The sequence below is a fragment of the Numida meleagris genome, chromosome 1 (assembly GCF_002078875.1).
Source record: "Numida meleagris isolate 19003 breed g44 Domestic line chromosome 1, NumMel1.0, whole genome shotgun sequence".
Taxonomy (NCBI): Eukaryota; Metazoa; Chordata; class Aves; order Galliformes; family Numididae; genus Numida; species Numida meleagris.
In genome coordinates, this window is record NC_034409.1 from 5,843,856 (window position 1) to 5,864,718 (window position 20,863).

The 20,863-nt window shown below is 40.9% G+C and overlaps 1 protein-coding gene across 1 annotated transcript in view; it reads left to right on the plus strand.

The window, feature by feature from the left end:
• Positions 1–20,863, plus strand: part of CELF2 (CUGBP Elav-like family member 2) — a gene marked incomplete at its 5' end in the record, with an annotated part of 370,631 nt that overhangs the window by 217,976 nt on the left and 131,792 nt on the right.

Below are 20,863 nucleotides of genomic sequence, written 5' to 3' on the forward strand. Positions count from 1 at the left end.
CTACTCCGTTGCATCATCTTAGTAGAAAACTACTTCTCTTTTGGTACCCTATCATAGTTTAAATAATTGATTTTGGTTTAATTTGTACCATTTTTTCCATTTTAACAAATTAAAACTATAGTGTACAGCTTCGTCATTGTCTTATAAATGATATAACAACTGCTTGTGAATGCCCATAAGATTTTATTGTTGTGTGTGCATGTTAATAACAATATTGTGGAATGGCACAAAGATATTTTTAGCAGAATGATGTTTGCATTTTCACTAGTAAAATATAATTCCATAGTACAGTTGCTGTATCATAAATCCACATAATCTCTTATCTATCTGTACAAGATAATGGTACAAGTACAGAGCTTCTAAACAGAAGGAGTATGTTACATTGGTGATAAGGATAGATAGTTTGGGTTTGAAGCATTGTTGCTGGGATGGAGGAAACCTCTTCATCACCACCTTTTGTGGGCAGAAAAGTCATAATACCACCTCTAAGGGAATAATTGATGTTACAAAAAAGGATTGATATTGAGTCCTATTGAAAAAGGATGGGGAATTACTCCTATCTTGGTATTTCAGTTTTCTCCAAGGACATATAATGCATTTCCTAAAACATTTCCTCCAGTTCCAGCAGTTTTTCTTCTGAGTGCTGATGTCCAGACCAGAGAGGACCTCTCGCTACATTTGGACCTCTGGGGTCATCTGCTGCCCCAGTTGCCTGAAGCAGGTCCCATTGGGTCAAGCTGCATAGGGGCTTCTCATGCCCTTGTACGTAGAATTCTATGATTCAAACACCAGCATAATTGTTTTAATTCCTCCTTCTTAGTAAAATACTGTTGTACTTCACTTCTTCATTTCAGTTTGAGAGGGTATTAATATGTGTCTAAATGGGATTAGAGTTGTAAACGCCTTGCAGAGTCTAGTGTTTTAGAAAATAATAGTTGTTTTCTTCAGCTGGAAGCTTTGGCTCCTGTGAAGTGCATCTAGTATTTTTTGAAAGCTTTGTCAAAAACTCAGAGCTAAAATCAGGGAGTGATGTAGTTGCTACTAAAAATTTATCCAGCATTGATTCCAGTCACTTTTTAGAACACCAAGGCTTCGGTGAGGCTCCTCAGCAGAAGTGAAGTAACCACTTCAGGCACTTGATGCGTTTAAATTGGCAGCTTACTTTGCTGTGGGATGGCCATCGTGGGACAAACCAAACCTGGTTTTGGAGACAGGCGCAAAGGCAGGGCATGAGCAAAACATGTCTGGCCCCGCAAGCTCTGCATGGGGACCAACCACCGCATCTCTGCTTTCCCTCTTCCTTTCCCTAGAAAGCAAAACCAGTGATAATGCAACCTAAAAAGCAAAGGCACAGGTGATGGCACCCTGCCTTCCCTGGCCAGCTGCAGGTGGAGCGGAGTTCAGCATCAGGGTGTTGATTTCTTTTCTCTCCTCGGAAACCTCAGCTGTCTGGGAAACTATCTTAGTGCTTTTAACACTAATGAAAGTTGAAAGCAGTAAACAAAATCATGGACTAAATCATCCAGTGCTGATGTCTTTTGGACAGCAAAGAGCCTTTTGTTCAAAGACTTGAAATAACAGTTCTGTCATGTTTTTGTTAGTGTCGTAATTAGAAGTGATTTAGGATAGCAATGAAGGTGCTTCTAATGGGCACCTTGTGAGTGTTAATAAAAGGAAGAATACATTAAACGTAGTGATTTGTGATTGGGCTGATGGGGTTAATATTTTCTTAGAATATAGCTGGCCGTTTTTCTTCCAAGTAACAGTATAATGTAATTATAAGTACCTTAGTAGATGGACTCAATTGCTCCTATCATGAAAATTAATTTCAAGATCATGCTGAGGCTTTCTTTTTCTTTCTTTTTTGGTTCTACACTATGCAGGGGAAAGTAGACACATACAAATGAAATTATATTTGAACAGACCTACTCATAGCGGCCTGTCTGATTCCCGTGAACTGCTTAAATTGAAATCTATGGGAAAGGAGTGCATTTCTTGCTGTATTCCCTCACATTTTCTGTACCTACACCAGTCTCAGTTTTCTCACATGCTGTTTTAAAGTACTTGACAAACACAGACAGATATTTCCATTTTATAGGAAGGAACAGTGAAATATGCCATTTTTCCCAGGCTACGATTAGAGCTTTTCCAAAAAATTTTGCAAAGCTTTATAGTGAAGCTTCTCCTTAAGCACAGGTAAATGTGCTTGCTGTAGAGTTTGTAAACAGTGAAACAAGACAAGAATTTGAGGTTTTATGTTTTCCAATTTTAATGCATAGCAACATACAAAAGCCCAGAAGTTATAGTCTCAGGAGGTACATTCCTATTTTTTTTGTGTGTGATAAATGAAAATCTATTATACAAAACTACTGTGAAGGTTTTCAAAGAAAAAGACCAACATCTGACAGGAAAAATCTGTTTTAGTGATATTTTGAGCTCTTGCAAGTAACTTTACCCTTGAAGATCTTAATGGAATTAAATCAAATAAGACTCTTGGAAACAGCTCTGAAAATATACGCAAATTTAGGGAGAGATCAACAACATGAAAGTGTTGGATTGCTGCTGTGTGGTTTAAAAACTTAATTACCCATACTCATTAGCAGATACATATCTGACCTGTGTTGATTTAAACCAGCTTAAACTAAGTCCTACACCCAGGAAGGAAGAGGAATGTTTAATACAATGAAGCATTGAATCGTGGTCTCTTTGAAAGCATTTTATTGCGTGCTTTTAAGCCTGAAGCAGACACACACAAGATTTAGGTTTGTAGGAGTGAAATGGGCTCCAAATGATGTAAGGTCTGTATTTTACTTCAATTTGGCAGAATTTCATTGCCAGATTTTATATGAGTTGTTGACCTTACAGCTACAAGGAATCAGCTCTGTTGTATGTGTCTGTTCTTCCTCCCTTGGTATTAGTATCCTGGCTTGCCCGTAACACAGGCTAAGAAGAGTTAATGAAAGAAAAAGAAAGGCTGGAAATTCCTTCCCAGGGAATCCTTTGCTTGGTGAAGAGGGGAGAAGCACGAATGTGCTTGCAAGTCCAAGCAGAACTACGCTGTAGTTCATCACTCCCTTTCCTTCTATTTTCTGGAGAGGTACTTAATGGTGTTTGAATATGACTGCATACTCCCATTAATGTAACAATTTTTATTCGTACAGTGCAACACCAGAAAGATAATCTCTGTGTTAAGTACTTTTCCTTTCTAACCCCTGGAGAGTCAGAACTCTAAAAGCAAATATTGTATTTACCGTAGACTGCAAAAGGGAAGAAATTAGGTTAAAATGCAAAGCAGCAAAGATAAAATAGAATTCCTTTTGGATGTCTGCAGTGGTACTATTAATATATACATGCACATTGTTGTGCTTTTTATATTATCTCTAATTTGAAAAGAAACAACATGATTACAGATTAGATCAATCATGGCTTCAGTATTTCTGGCCAAAGCAAGAAAAGACTCGATGTGCCAGCTAACCACATAATTGAAGCAGAGATTGTTTCACTGTTGGTAATTTGTTTAAGGATTTTAATTTACTGTAATGGGTATTCTTTGCTGCACTGTAACCTGGCTCCCCATGTCTGCCTTTGGAAAGCAATCGCTGCTCACATATACCACTAAAAGGATGATGCAAGGCACTAACGACCGAAATGGAGAAGTCGCGTGCTGCTGCCTGACGTCTCTTCTTCAGGTTGTAACAGAGGGAGAAAATTGCGGCCTGTCTGTCTAGCTCTTGGTTTGCACGGGAGCTCTGTTGGGAGCTCAGGCACTGTTGGGAACAGGGGAAATGGAAGTGGAGAGTCTCTCAGAAATCATCAGGTTAGCGGATAACCAGCGCACCCCAGAGGACTGCGCTGCCTTGGCTACTGGAATTGCTGAAGGATGAATTTTTTCCTACATCTGACCTGTGTGTTTCTTACTATGTTAAGCACATGAGCAAGAGGCAGTGGAAGCTGGAGAATGTCACAGGTGCTTGAAAGCAAGTTGACAAAAACAGTAAAGAGAAAAATAAGTCAACGGTGTACAACATGTTTATTTTTGTGGACTGGAAGAGAGCTGCTGGAAAGCCAAACTGTTCCAAAATGATAGACGATGATGCTAAGAGTCCTGAGTTCATACGCTTTGAAGCTGTTGTTGCTCACTCTGCCTTTAGAATGCTGCCCAGGAACAAATCAGTAATGAGGGCCAGCTACCTTTGCTGCTGTCTTTATTTATGTGTGCTTGATGTGGTGGAATAAAGTGTTTAGTCAAGAGCAGATAAGCTAAACATAAAGAAAAGATGCTTTAAGGACAAAGGAAAAGAGGAGCAGTAGGAAAAGGGCTGAGTACAAAGGGAAGTAGAGGAGTAAGAGTATACAATTAAGAAAAAGAGAATATTTGGTTGAGGTTGTAGGCAGTTATTTGAATGTCCAGGAAACACAGGTTGGTTACCTGTTTCAGGTGGACAAATTATGCCTTTTCCTTTGGAAGGGTGCCTTGTCCCCCCTAGGGATACTATCCATGCTTTCTGTATACACATAAGGAGTTCACGGGGCGCTCTATGGTCTGCTTGGCAGCTTAGGTCATATGTAGGGTCTTCTTGTGGACATCTCAGTCAATATCAGGAGTAAAAATCTATTCAATGAAGGCTAATGGCATTGTTCCTTTAGTTCAAAAGTGGAGATTTTGTGTCGCAGTTGAGGAACTCAGGTGATCAGCAGGATTGATATGCTTTTTTCAGGAGCCTTTTACCTAGACGACTCCTGCTGGAAACTCATACTTTACTCATGGATAGTTCAACAGTAGATGTAATTATTGTCCATTTTTTTGGATACTGAAAACTAATCTTTCTATACTGTCCGTGGTGCAGTTCAGCTCCAGTGTATGGATTCACCATCCTGTTGTCTGGATAATCCCATTGCAGGTGTGATTTATGTTGTCTGGACAAGAGTTAGGAGGAAGCATGTTCTGGATGTGCCATGGAAAAAGAGTGGGTTGTATGCTTTAGAAATGTGGATTGTGACCAAAGCCTCAGCCTTGTCCATCCTATAACAGTAATGTAAATACAAATCTGTATAGTGGAAACATTTATTGTTCTGTATACATCTAGTTGCTAGAAGACCAGAGGTACTGATTATAGAAGTCAACGCCAGTGTGGTGCAGTACTGGGAAGTGTAATAAATGACACAGAAAGCTGAAATCTTCAGGGGAATCCAAGTAGCTGCAGTGTTACGTCCTCATCTTTAACTTTTAAAGGAGACGCTTGGAATGACATCTTTTCTTTTACAAATGCCAAGGACAAGGATTTTTTTAGAAAATACTGCAGAACAACAAAAGTTTTCCCTTTCCCAGAACTTTGCACCAATTAGGAATATTTGTTGGCTTCTCCATGGGAAGTGGAGTGGGTGAAGGAAATCTTCATTTAGTTTCCGTCGAGCCTCAGCAGCTGAACTTTAATGCTTTTAAATTACATTCCTTACCTGGCTAGTGAGAGGGGTTGTATTAAACCACAAATACCTTAACATCTGGGACTTAATTGTTCCAAAATGAACACCATCTCCCTTGATTCCCTATTTGTCTCTCTCTGCTCTGACAATATTTGCCTTGTACTGATTCCCCTTGCTAATTGCAACTCATCCAGCACTGTATCAAAAAAGCCATTTTGGTTGCATGATTTAATGCTTTTAAGTCATCTCGGCACTGCTGACTCATTGGTCAACCTTGAAAAATCAGAACAGTGCAAACACTGCAATGCCATCAGAGGGCTAGCAGGTTGCACAGGGGACTCTTACTGATTAGTGCCATTTTTTTCTGAGTTGAAAGAGCTATTGTGTTTAAGGCCATGAGATTTAGAATTAGGAGTAATTAAAAGCCAAGACTGCTGCCTTTATATTTTTTTAAATATGAAGGGCCCCGGGAGTCTCTGTAGTCATTAGAAAATCCTATTCTCGTGCTAAGCTTGTCCTTATGAGCAGTTGTTGGCTTTCCTGAATGTAAAGCAGGATCTTGTTCAGAGTGGATGCTGAGAAGGGGGAAAATATCATAAAGGCAGGGGAGAAGAAAAGTGCTTATGTATGTTTGGGGGGGAGATAGTTAGTGGTTGCGTGGTGGCTTTGTAATGTGTCCTTAGCAACTGGCTTACCGCTCCGAAGGGAAAAGAGGTGGTGGGAAAGCATTCAAGGAAAATGGGTCACATTTGAGCCATGACCTAAGAGGAAAAGTGGGGGGAGGGAATAATCATTTCAGATCATTAATGCGGTCGAAGCGTATCCCTGTAAAGCTCGTTCATCAAACTGAGCAAAACTGCTGCTCTGATGACTTGGTTATGTGCTGAAAAATACAGCTCCTGCTCTCCCAAACACAACTGCTCCACAGCTTTTGTGATTCTTTTTTTTTTCAAAGGGAAAAAAAAAAAATTGTTTGTTTTAAGCACGCTCAAGTAACACAATGATTAGACATGACAGTTTGGCTGTGGGGCCTTCCTTTCAGTTCAGGAAAATATAGAACACAACTGAGCTGTCCTTTCCTGGTAAAAATGAGGTCATTTGTAAAGCTTTGTGTACATTTCTGCAGCACTCATGTGGCTGAGCTCATAAAGCGCTTCTCCTCAAGTCGAAATCTCGCTTCCACCGATATACCCATTTTTAAGAAACACGAGCCCGTGTAAGATTAGGAATCACAAGCTGTGATTTAGGCTTAATGACTCCTCGAGGATGCCTAGTTTGGATGTAGCTGTCAGTGGCCTGGCTGCTGCAGCCCTAAGTGTGCTGCCTGTGCTGACTCCGAGCTCCTCACAGCTCCGTGCGGATAAGGGAAAGCTTGTTGTAATCTCCTTCCTTTTCCATGTGAGCTGCATATCTGTTCGGAAATACATGAAAGTGCACTGTCAAGGTTGATTTTTCTGTTTATTAAACATAGAAATGCATTGTATGTATTATATTCATTAATCCCTGTTGTTCACAAAAATCCCCCGGGCAATTAGAATTTATTAAATAATTTATTGTATGTAAAAGCTAATAGCAGTTTTCATACCCAGACTATTTTTATTACACCAATCAAATCTTATATAGCTGCTAATATTTCAAGGTAGTTTTAATTAGCATCTCAGCCTAACGTAACTCTGTCCCAGAATGCATCATCGAAATGGCAAAGGATAGCAGAGGGTGTCCTGGATGAATGACTGGAAAACAAGGAGTGATGTCAGATGTGAACTGACACATCTGATTTGTGTTCCCATCCACCTTCAAACTTCATGGAATATATGTCCATTCAGGCAGAGAACTCTTGATGCTGACCTCCAGATTATCTGACTATTTTTAGTAAAGCATTGACTACTTCAGTCAGCTGTGCTGGCATTCAGTCCAGTCATGGAGAGATGGAAATACAGGAAAGTAAGCAGCATTCAGTATGTTGAGCTATATAATGAAACTACTTGGTATAAAACAGTAGATTAAATATTCCTGACTTTATAGGAGAAGTGAATTTAGCTATGCTATGTCTCCTTCTCCCCTTTTTTTCCTTAACCACCTATTAAAGTCCTCTGGGAGTGCATCATGTTTCCTAACATACGAAAGTAGTAGGAAAACATCTGGGCTAACTAGTAAAATTAGGTCTGCTACTTAAAAAGCAGCCAGCATTGTTTGGGGCCTCGGGGACGCCCCCGTAATGCAAATAATAATAGTGCCTTTGGAAAGTATTCACTTCTGCTGTGTTGCGTAATTTTCAAATACTGCTTTTAAAAGAAATTAGAATTGCATGAAGTTAAAAGGAAAAGCATATCACGGAAGGTTGTTTTTAGTGTTGTTTTTTTTTTTTTTTGTCTTTAATAATATAACAGTTAAACATGTATATAGTGCTTTCCTCTGAATGCTTCAGAGTGCTTCATTGGCATGGGAACATAATGCACTCATTATAAGGTGAGGGAAATGAGCACAGCAAGTAGAGGAGACGTATGAAAGAGTGTGGCTGACAAACCAGTTTCTTTCCTGCATTGTCTCTGTTCTATTCCATTAGAAACGCTTCCCGGTTTCATTCTCCTTAAAGATTTTGTCTCATCTAAAGGTGGTTATGGCATGAAAACAGATGTGCCTTATAGTAAGCTGTTAGTAATATCCTTCTAGATGAATCTGAAATTGTTTGAGTAAATCTCCGTGCTCGGTGCAGCTGACCGGCCTCGTGACTCCTGCCTGTGTTCCCCCAGGCGAGCACTAGGCCACAGCTCTCTGCTGTCGTGAGCTGGACTGAAAACCCAGTCTTCAGGTTTTTCCTCCATTTGTCTTACAGTGACAAGCTCAGCAGGTTCAGGCCTCAAATTATTAAAGCAAATGTTCCTATATTAAAATTCCATTTATGATGCTTGGATTCCCCTGCATTTCCTGTATCAAGCAGATGAGACCTGGGAGCTTTGGGTCTGTGTTCTCCCTTCGGCAGTGTCCAGGTGCCTCCACCTGCCCTGGGGCAGGTTTCTTCCCTTGTTCCATCTGCTGAGCAAAGGTGCCAGTGTCTGTGCAGAGAGAGCTTGTATGGAAAAAGCAGTTGGAAGAGGGTTAGAGATCTTAGGCATCCACACGCCTGTAGTAGTCCTCCGGCTTTCCAAAGACTTGTCATCACGAATAAGAGCTTTCCTGCTTTCAGGAGGAGAAGGGAAAAAGAAAAAAGAAAGAAAGAAATTAACCCTGTGGTGTGTTGACAGAGATTTCCATAAATCACACTGCATTTCACGCTGGTGCTAACAGCCAGCCAGACCTGAGATGGCCAAATTTCCGCAGGTCGAGAACACTACAGACTGCTTAAAAATACCGCCAGAAGTCTTGAACTACCTTATCCGTTGCACTAAACTGTTGGAGTTAAGAGGCTCTGTATGTCACAGGATGGCCAAAGGGATGGGGATGGTATTCCCATTTTGCCATCTCCTCCTTTCCCCATGTCTTCCGGAGAGTGCCAGCCAGTCCATGAGACCTGGGTTCATTTTTCACTTGTGAGTAAAACCTCCACAGGAAAAAAGAACCCAAAAGGATAAGCTTTTGTCCAAAGCACGCTATTAGGAAGTTATCTCATCCTTTTACATTTCTCCTGTGGCAAGTATTTGCTGTGACCTTAAAAACACAGTTTTCAACCACAGTGCGTTTTCCTGTTGGTTTGTCAAGAGGCTTCGGAATGGCAGTGCTTGGATGGATTCTCACCATGAGGCTGCGCAGAGCTCCCTGGCAACTCATGACTAGAAGATGAAGCTCTGCCTTAGAAGCCAGCAGTGACCGCATAAATGACTGCCACATGGCTTCAGAAGTGTGCGTGTTAGGGTGTGGTTATGTTGGGATTTTTTATAGTATGTTTATTAGGAACATTTAAACCAGTTTTCCTGAGGCTTTCCATTGCTTTGGATGATGCTTTTCAAAGGAGAGTTGCCCTTTTCTGAATTATATGTAGTTTGTTTTCTTGTAAGCCTCAAAAGAACATTGTAGCCATGTAAACCAGGGAAGCAAAATAACTTGTTAATATGAGAGTAAATATAAGGAACTAAATAATATCTTGCATTTTAATATTCTCTATTGACTACTTGTGTGCTGGTGCATTTACATATCCACTCTTTAGATTTTAGAGTATATGTTGGCAACTCAAAATACACAGGAGAACAAGTCTTGTTTTGAAGAGTGTAGAGCACGCATTGTAATGGGATGTAGACGTTTCAGCACGTGAGAAATGGAGACAGTGTGACCCATTTTGTTATGTGCACAGGGCAGTACTTTCCATCCTGCACTCACAGTGTTTTTTCTATTAAAAATTTCTTAGCGTTCTGGATTTTAAGCCAGTTTCTCTTTTGTAATCTACACATCACAGTCGCATGTGTTGGTAGTGGTGCATTTGGCGGGACTTGGTTCTGAGACCATTTAACACTAGCAGTCCTGTGTAAGACTTTCCCAGCTGCAGTTTGTAGCCAGGTTCCAGCTTAATTCATTGTTCCGTCTTCCATGAAGTTGTCATGAGGAGTCATGCTGTAAGATAGAATCAACTACTAGTCACAGTGAAGTTTTTGGTTTTTTGGTTCATTTGTGGTTTTTTGTTTTGTTTTGTTTCCCACAAAAAATGCTCTAAAGTGAGTTATAATAAAGTGAGTTGTAAGCACATTGGAAGTCATTGGGGAAAATCACTTTCTAACTATTGACATTTTAGCAGCAATCTAATTAGGTACTTAGGTTTTTCTAGTACGTAGTATGGAGAAGTGGTTATAAAAGATTCGGAAATCTGGATTTTTTTTAAATTCTCTGTAATATGACATGAAAAATATATATATATGCATTGACTTTGTTGTCAAGCAGTCTGATCAGAGCTGAGGTCACCTCTACAGAAAGAGTGGGTACTTTTCCAACTCCCTTTTCTGCTCCCACAACCTGGCTAGACAAAGAGATTTCCATGCTCCTCTTTGATGAACTGGGGAGTATTTCAGGCAGAATTTAGAAGAGGTGGAAGGAACAGAAGAGTTCTACAGAGAGGAGGGGACAAGGAGCCCCTCTGCCCCTGACCCAAAGCCCTGCTCTGTTTTCCATTTAAGTGGCAAAATCATCTTGTCTCCTGCCCTGCATGCAGATGTTCAGAAGAGCTACATTTTCATAAGGTTATTCATCAGAGTAATATTTGAGAGCTTTCCACAGCGTGAAAAACTTTTCCTGCCCGTGTGCTTTACTGTCATGTCTTGGGAGGGATAAAGATTTTCTTCTTTGTTTGCCTGTAAGTTTAAGATTTCCCCCTTCTCAGCCACTAAACCAAGCCTGATCCTGATTTTCAATGTCATTGTTTTATCTGTTGCCTCTCTAACACTCTGCCAATACCAGAACCCAGTTTTCCAAGACACTTCACTCTTACAACAGGGTTGAATCCATCTGAAAGAGTTTTGAAGGCCAGGTGGTGATGTAAGACGAGATGAAACAACCTCTGCCACCTCTTGTCTTTCCAGCCAACAGCAATGGCACGTAATGGATTGGCAGTGAATATCTTAGCACCTCTCACCCATCTGCAGAAATTGTCCTGGAGATCTCAGTGACAGGATTGCCCCACTCCTGCCACGCTCCTCCTGGCTTCTAGTAAATGGCCAAAGTGAAACCTTAGGTACCATGGCAGGCCACCCTGCAGCAACCAAGAGCCGTGTTTGTGTATACGCCATCCGTGTTTCCACTGAGGTCTTCACCTTTACAACAGCTCACTGCAGCTGTATTTGTGCACTGTGAAATTGCATGCATTAAAGTGCCTGGTGAGGCAGATCCTTCCAGCTTTGCGGTGTAAGGAAGCAAGTGTCACACCACGCAGAAGTGCATCTGCGCATGTCAGCTGAGCGCTTTTTCAGCGTGATAGCAGAGTGCAAAACATCTCAAAGGGAAGCAGGCAATTAAATATCGAACCAACATCTCTTCTGTTTGTTAGGAATTCATCATTTCACATAGATGCAATGTTTCATTGTGTGTCATGTGTCTTATATGTACACAATTTCATTTTAATTTTTTAATATTGTCTTTCCCAGTTGTTGGGAATTTTTCTTCTTCTTCCAGACAGGTTATACATATGCTAATAGAAATATGCCTATTATTTGAAGCATAGTTCTGCTTGTCAATGAAGCTTCATTAACACCGTTATCACTGCCTGACATTTATCTTATAATTTTCCTGAGTTGACTGTTACATCTCCATGGAAACCCAAATTGCAATTGAAACAAGTGAGATAATAAAGGCATACATGGAGGATTGACAGTATGCAAGCCCGCAGTGTTCGCAGGCTACATTTGTTTATAACACCTTAGATAAATCTACTGCAGTGGAGATTTTTATCACCTGTCTCCTGTCTTTCTGTGCTGCTTATTGCAAGGTTTAGAACAAAACTATTTTTTATTTTCCTTTTTAATTAGAGCAGTAAATTTTATTGGCTCATCAAGGGAAGTTAGAGCATTGACGATATAAATTCTAGTGTGATTTTTGAGGGGTTGAAATATGAATGGTTTCAGATGATTTTGACACTGCATAGACTGATGCATTCTGAGGTTGATTTGGGGCGTTGCTTGAAGCAGCAAAAACTTATAATTGCAGACTCTTGATTTGCTGACTCTTTCAGTATGCAAGAAGGATCTTTTTCTTCTATACCTAAGGACTTGAGCTCTTTAAGTTCATGACTCTAAATCAATTTAGATGGTGCCTCAAAGCATAGAGTCATGAAACTGGAGTGGGTCCAGAGTGAATTAATCTGAAATTAATTTGATTTTGAAAGGCTCCATCTGGCTGTGTTTGGAAAAGGCATTTAGACAGATATATAAACAAATGATCATCTGTATTCTATATGCCAGATGTGGTGTCAAAAAAAAAATGAAGAAATGGTTTAAAAAAAATCAGCTGAGGGGGATTTTGCTATAATGATGCTCAACTTCTTAAAATTACAATTGCATCATACTTTGGACAATAATCTTTTCTTATATTGTGATTTGTAGATGCAGGCAGGAAGAGAAAGCCTGATAGGATATTTTGTTTTAAGTAAGAAAATTGAATGCCTCAGCTTGCTTTATTTCAGATCTCCCATAAATAAACAGCTAACTGAAATTAGCTCTACCCTTAATATGGGCAGAGCTGGGATCTTCAGTCCCTTTTTAAGGAAGCTATTTAGATAGAGCAGCCATGTTGGATGTGAACTGCTGACCTCCCTCCCTTTTGACTCATGATTTTGGGCACTATGGAAACAGCTCTGTGCTCTGTGAAGCTCAGCAGTGAGCGGGTTCCATTGTGTGCATACACATATGGGTGCCAGGCTTGAAATATGTTGGGTTGTAAAGTACTTCCTGCAGTAATTGTTTGGTTTTAGTCTGCCAAAACCACTTACGTGGTTCTGCACAAATGCTTGGAGAACTCCTGCCCATCTCCTCCATCCATCCTCAGCTCCAGGACGCAGTTGGCCATGAAGTAGGCAAGTCCCTGTAAACCTCAGAACCTGCAGAAAACTGCCAAGCTGAAGATAAGAATGCTGAAATGGTCACGTCATTAATTACTACTTTGAAGTTTTTGGGGGAAAGGGAAGAAGGGAGTTGTGCAGCAACTGAGTACATTTTGAGCAGCGTTTGGGATATGGAGAGAGAGGCTGAGGTTGTTGACAAGAAAACAGATGGTCCTACGTGTCCTGAATTTTAAAAGCCTGATACTATTCTAATTTTATTGTTGGCATGTCACAAATATACGTGCATTTGGGAGTAATCAAATACTGTTTTTTTAAAAAAGTAATTCCAATAAATGTTTTCTGCCACACAGAAAGGAGTATGCTTCATTGCAAATATGTGTAATCAGTAAAGTAATGCATTAATAATCCACACCATTAATACTGAGCAGTCAGCTACTTCAGATGCAACTTCATAGGAAAAAATCGTGTCAGTTGGTTCTCCAAACCTGTAATGTTCTTGTGCAAGTGCATGAGTGCTCTCTGTGGTATTGTCCAGCTTCCAGTACAGAGGAGAGGGCCTCTCTGCAATTTCAGTCTATTTTAGTCATTGTTTGTGAGTATCATAGCTGTGGTGAACTGCCAAGGTTCTCTTCTTGCCAAAACAAAGATTAATGTAGAGATGCAAAAATGATAATTTTTTTATTATTTTGTTAATGCTAAACTCTTCAGGTCAAAACCAGATGTGCAGGTGTCCACCTGTGAGCTGGCTAACAGGAAAGAGATTTTTTAAAATCACACCTTTGGTGTTTATTGGTAATGTTTAAACTCTTGAGCTATTTTTTTCTTGCTGCATGGAGCTAGATATGTACCAACCTTAATGCTGACAGAGACAGACCCAAGTTTGTCTGAAGATTTAATGTACAGAGCAAATTCTGCTCAGGAAGCAAAACTGACTTCTTGGGTAGCTGCCTGAGCAGAGCTCCGTCTTGCAGAACAGTGGTGCCTGGAGGACCTCATCCAGACTTGGATTAATTAGTTCCCAAAGCCTGCAGGAAAGCCTAGAAGACCAAAGCTGGGGCTAATACATAGCTTCTCCATGTAGATCTCCAAGCACTATTAGTCATTCTTGTCATGTGTCCTTAGAAATCGGTGACCCTTATCCATAGGAGAACAAGATGGGGATTCAACTCAAGAAAGTAAGGGAGTGTGCTTGGCTTTCTTCAGGCATTAAGGGGCAGGTGTCTTCTACTGAACATTGCTAGTTCCAGTTTAGTGAAATCTATGGGCCAGTGTAGGCAAATCCTTAAATATACTGAAAATAGACCATTGTAAGTTTTATCAGCATTAAAAAAAAGATACTACCCAGTTCTGACCTGTACAGATGGTGCATTTAATTGTTTGCTGCCACTATTGGATGAACTAGTAATGATATTTTAATTTGTTCCTAAAACAGAAGACTTTAAAATAAGCAGCTCTTCCTCTCCCTGTTTACCTGCCCTTCTGCACATATTCTTTCCCTTGTTTTTATGTATATACATGTGCATGTGTGTAATCTAAAGCACGTATTTTAACTTGTGTGAGTTTCTCCACTTTCGTCTGTGTTCAGCATATGCGCATCACAAAGCGCTACTGCATGTTCTACAAAATAATTTTCTGGCTAAAACGTAGGTCCATACACCAGTGGTAAGAGTTGAGGTACCACACTGAATATATATATATTTTTTTTTTTAAGATAATATTGAATGTGTGGTGTTTTTTTTTCAGTAGCAGATATGCAAAGCTTTTGTGAAGTCACTGCTGCTTGCCTGTGCAGTTCTAGGACACATTACCAAAAGCAGAAACATTAAAATAAAGTCATTTGCTTTTAAACACGTGTGCAAGGGAGCTTCACAGTTTGGTGTGAAACCCCAGGCTTAAATCAAACTGTTTTGGAATGGAGGTGATGCAGCGACCCAGAGGCCAGAACCAGAACAGCCAGAAGCCTCTAGAGGTACATAGTTAGCGGTGAGCATGGGGAGGTGACAGCCGGGTCATGATCTCGTTTGCTTTGGTGAGCACGACTCTTAGGGGTTCTTTTAGGAAGGCAACAAGCCTCTGCACAGTGCAGTGAATGTATGTGCTCTAACCTGTGCCGCAAGTGCATGCAGCAGTTGCGTTTTAGCATAGATATTATGGTTTCCTTTGTATCCTTGTTTCCTTCCTGCAGTACTAATGAGGAATCTCTAATAATTTGTTTTATCTCAGGTGTGCTCTGATGTTTTTCTTGTATGTATGTGGTTCAGTACTGTACCCAATTCATGTTACTCATAGCAGCACGCGTTCTGACCCACCTGTTTGAAAGATGATTTCCCACTGCTTCTCCTTCTCCCAGCCTGAATGTATTCACCGTGAAAAATTCCTTCAGTGTAGGAAGAGGGTTTTTTCCTCAGCTTATCAAGAGTTCTCCTCTGTGACGTGGTGCTACTTCCTCAGCCTACCAAAAATTTGCATGAAAGTGATCGCGTGTTCTAAATTTAGAGTTTATCAGAAAGCAAGTAGTCCTTTCTAGGACTAATGTTTTACCATGGTTTGTCGTACACAGAGAGTTAGCAAAGCTGAGCTAAACACCGACTCCACCAGAAAAAAATATGACTGAATTTTAAATTGCTTGTCAGGACAGTAAAAAAGACTGTGTTGTCTTAAGCAACATTATGCTTTTACAGATAATTTCCACAGGCATAAAGGCAATGCAAGAAAAACATCTTTGCATTTACCGTTCAGTGCTTATGTGAGCACTTGAGTATTATTAGCTATTGACAAGAATAAAATCACAGCATTGGATGCCAGGTACTAAAAGCCATCAGAATTGTTTGTGTAGCTCATGTGTGTGAGTGCAAGTGCTGTTGCTCTCTGCTGGATGGATGAAGAATTACTTGTCTCTTTGTTACAAGGCTCTACGAGTCTATTAGACGAAGTAAAGGAGAATGTTTTGCGAGCTCCGAGTTTTTGTTCCCTCCTGAAATTGCAGTTGGCCTTCAGTGTAGCATAAAGCCAGCTTAGCGAGTTGTACAGACACTAAAAGTTGTCACCTTGCCTATGGGTGCAGAGAAACCTGTTGAAAATTGCTTTGTAGACATCACTACGAATGCGGGACTGGTCCCACTGTGTGCTTCTACATTAATTGGGTGTGATGTCAGAGCCATTCAGCAACTGCCATTATGGATTGGTGTAACTTAATAGTAATTAGTAGTAGTGGTGGTTTATAGTTCAGCCAAAAACTGTACAAGACATTACAGCGGGTGCAGTGACTGATTTATGAAACTTCCTTTCCTCCGAGCTGCTGTTGAGCTACTGCTCTATGAAGGCTCTTCTGGCGATGACTTTTTTCCCCCAAAAACATAGATACCTAGTCATGTACAGCTTACAAAAGAAACAGAACGGCTTCTATTTTATATATATTTTTTTTTTGTCAGAGGTTCTGGCCCTTTTTTTGCTGGCCAAAATCCAATTTAGGTAATTACATTCTGTGTCTCTAAATCCCAGCCCCCTGCAGTTTCCAATGGAGTATGGTATTGTTCTACCCTTCCTGGCTGAAATTGTTGTGCGATAATGCTCCATGTCATTAAACAGCTGCCGTCTGTCACCTTACAATGAAGTCATTCCTCTCTAAACAATGAGCTTAGAAAGCCCTTTTGAGTCCTTCCAGATAAAATTTGCTCACAATCCAGCAGTTAGGATTTTCAAACATGGTAAGGTGATGGTTTTTCATCTCTTCTGCCAGCGGTTGAAGTCCTTCAAAGTGATGGTGTCCCTTTGGTGCTCATCCCACATCCTGACAGTGATCACACAGCTCAAATGTAAATATTTGGTACTGTAAAACCCTGATGCCTGCAAATGTCTTTGTGCTAGGCTGGATTTAGTAATCTTTACACTTCCAGCTTCTTCCTCATCGTGTTCTTCTCGTCTTTTGATGCTTAGGAGCTAAACATTTTTTCAAGGATGTGCTGTTTAGTCGTGTACCGTTGAGTGTGAAAAGGGCAAATCTCCAGCAAAACAGCGAAACAACCAAAGTAGGGTGAGATCTGCCAGAGAAACTGACCAAAACAGGAGACTGAGAAGCAATTCGACTAGGACTGAAAATGGTTTTGAAACACAGCTTTCATGCAAAACTATTCAGTCCCCATAACAACAGGTTTTCGGCACCTGGCTTGGCATCTAGTGCATGAATGGAAGTGAGCAGGGATTAATGCTAAATATATTAACAGTGATGAATTTAAGAGGGTTCCTTTTGACTCAGATTTTGTTTCTTAAGACTGCCCTCCTTAGCAGTCAGTGCACTTCAGCAGTCTTGCTGTAATGACAGATATGAATGGGAGAGGCAGAGAAGGCGTCTAGTGGGTTTTGCCAGTGCCCCTGCTTAAGCAGCAGTGATATTAAAACAATCTCTAGCTCCTCAAAGAGTGGCCCTGTCAACTTGCTGAAATGATGGAATGGTAGTTAGGTTATTAGAAAGAAAATTGGCACAAATTGAGAGAGACGATGCTCTGGCAGCGACCACAAGCAGCCAGCAACTCGGTGGCTTAATCTCTGCCCTCAGGCTGCTCTCTCCGATACAGATGACACCTTGTCAGCAAAGATGATGTGCTGGGTCATCCCGGAGTCCAATGGGCTAAATTGGCCGCAGAGGGAAGGGTTGCTGCAGTGTAGAGACAGCAAGCCACATAATCTAATTCTTCTCTTTTTTTATGTATGTCATCATTTGGATACTGACAGTAATTGTCAAGGGATTCTCTTCTTAGTAGTGTCTCCTAGCCACAGCTATCTCTACACTCATGCCAGCAAGAAATGGTCCTAAGCTTTCACAAAGATTGCTTTGGCCCCTCTTGAAAAGTTTAATGCATAGTTTCTTTTTTGTGTTGTTATTAAAGAGTGTCTGAGGAAGGGCTGTGGAGATGGTGAAGGACGTAGAGGGCAAGGCGTATGATGTGTGGCTGAAGTCCTTTGGTTGGTTTGGCCTAGAGAAGGAGGCTGAGGGGAGGGCTCATGGGACATTGGGGTATTCTATGGGATATTCTATGAGATATTCTATGGTTCTGTGATTCTTTTTCCTGGGTAAAGTGGGTAAGGAAGAGGAAGGCAGGAAGGAACTGCTCCCTCTGGGTGCGACTGTGGCAGGGAAAAGTGACAAAAAACTACATGGCTGTTGGCCACTGCAAGTTCTTAGTCCAGAGCAGATGGTGAAGGTGGAGACTGGGAGAGAGGAAGGGAACTCATCTCTAGCAGAGACAATTTGTGAGGGGATCAAAAATATTTTATTGGATTTGGCATTCACCTGAACAAGCTCAGTGAGAGCTGAACTGTCAGGCAGGTGTGCTTTGTACTTGCTGTTCCTCAGTGGATGATTCAAGTATGCGGAAGGGATCTAATCCATAGATTGCATAAAATCGTTCCTTTTTTTTGGATTTTTTTTCACTGTTATCAGCCTATAATCTACTTGTTCAGTTTATTCAAGTTGGCTATAGTCCTCTACCTACTGTCAACTCTGGATGAGGATGCTCCTGCAAGTGCTGATGCCCTCCTTGAAACCCCAGTGGAGGTGGCGAAGCATTCTTCCAAAATCCTCGGTAGCATTCATTTGCAGTGAAGTCAAACATCACTTGACGAGGAGCCTGACTGTGCTGGCAAAGCTTACTGCCCTCCCTATGGGTTCAACTTACCTGTCCACATTTCCAAAGCATTGGCAGCTCAGTAGAACTCCAACCCTCTGGTAGAAAAGAATTACAATGAAAAATCTTGAAGTTATGCTTGTTGTTGTTTTTTTTTTTTTTTTTTTTTCCTAAATCTGCAACAGTTAGCAGATTGGCAGAGCTGTCAGAGGATGGTGGAATTAAATCTGGAGAAGTTTTAATGACTTGCCCAAGTTAATTCAGGCAGCGAGTGACAAAACCTGTCCCCTGGAGCGTTGTGTCACAGCGTACCATAGCCTCCACCTGCAGTCAGAGCGTTCAACCATCTTTATCCAATAAAACATTTAAGGAATATGATCAGTGTAATTGCTCTTCAGCCCCACCAAAGTAAAGAAAGTGTGTAAGCACTGTGTTGAATTAGAAGAGATCTTCGCCTGTGCCTGAACCTTTAGCTGAAAGCAGGAACTTGATGGTAATGGAGCAATTAACTTGAATAAACAGTTGGAAGTGTTAGGTTTTGTGGCTTCCTCAAAGTTGTCTTGTTAGCAATGGAAATTGTAGTAGTGCTCTCAGTGGTAAAGGTGGTTTGGGTAAAGGAAAAAGCAAAGGAATAAACTTATTCTTTATTAAATACGACCTCTGCTGTAATTTGGGGCTAACACAGCAATTACGTGTGGATTTCTTAAAGAAGAGATCCAACAGAAAGAATAGATGAAGGGCATAATTTTAAAAGGAACTCGATTCATTTTTTAGTGTAAACAAAGCAGAGAACAAATGAAGTGAAAAGTGAAGCTGATTTCTGAAGGAACACAGTCACCTGAGCGCAGCACAAAGCCAGCGACCGCACCGCGCAGCTTCTGCCTTTTCTTGTACAAGATAGTGCGTGAGCATTTTCCTCCACTGTTTTAAGCTATAGGTCAGGGATTTATTTTTTCTTCCTGCTAGGGAGGTTGTTTTTTGCACTGCATAAACAAACAAGAAATCTGAAGAAGTAGCAGAGTGTTTTCTTCCAGAGGTCTGAATGTCGTGTAGGTGCCCAACACTCCATGGCAGCCTTGAAAGTTGTGTACCATTGGAACGAGTCAGGAGTTCTTTGTTTCTTGGAGTCTGAGGTGGGGGTTGTTTAGGGTGGCAGTGGAGTTCTAAGTATTAGGTCTGTGCAGAATACACAGCTTCTAATACCTGGAGACATCACGATGGCTGCATTGGTGTTCTTGGGACCAGCAGAGAATCTTCAAACAAAGAGCATCTGTAAAACAAGAGAGGGCGTTTGTGCATGAAACACGATAGAAAAGGCTGGGCCAAATCCTTCAGTCTGTTATTCAGGCAAGGCTCTCACTGGGATCAATAGGAATTTAGTCTAATAAATGAGTGTGATAAATCCCATTGTCTGCTGATCCGCGTTGAAGGCATTTCACGAGTGACGAAGGAGCTCCTTGTTGTTGGTTTACAGTCTGCCTTTAATATAACTTTCTCTTTCCTGCAGTAAGCAGGGAAAGTGCAGAAGTTATTAGGGGCATATTAATATGTTCGGGCGCCTTGCGCTTCTAAGGAGATGAAGCGCAGAGGACTAAATAATTTGTCCTGGCACATGTTCCAGCTGTGATGCAGGGGAGGGACACAGTGTTGTTTCTTTCTTGCCATCCTTAGATATTCTTTTTTCACACGTGCAATGTGATTTTGGTGTGGTTGTACGGATCTCGGGCTCTTCCAAGCCTTCCTGTGGTCATTCTCTCTTGAACAACTGTCAAATGGAGAACGTGCAATTGAAGCCAAGTTTTCCAATGGTGGCAGGTGGCTCTGAGATGCGTGGAGTTCGGGATGATCAGCACTCAGCGCTGCTGAACGCACACTTCTCCCCACCTTCCCCAGTGGGAAGATGGGAGGAGTGCACTGAAAGTCACATCTCATTAGTGCTCCTCCGTGAAATTCAAGCATCCAAATCTTATATCACTTACAGGATCTCTAGGCAAATTGAAATTATTGTCCGTAATTGTCAGTGGTAGCAGAAGAGTTGGGGTTTTTATTTTTACCTTTATTTAGTATTTAAAATTCTTTGTTTTCCTTACGAGAATGTACTCTTCCTAAATCGAAGTAAGTCATATGTCTCAGAGAGGAGGGATTTTTTGTTTTGTTTTGTTTTGTTTTTTGGTTGCTAAATTCTTCTCCCCGGCAGAAGTGTGTAGTTGTTTTGAAGTTAGCTGTACATCTGCAGATCAGATAGGGTAACAATTTACAGGGTGTGAAAAATTTCCAACGCTTCATGTCCTCTGCATGGAGAAAAACTTTCTGAAGCAGCATTTTAATTTTCCGAGCA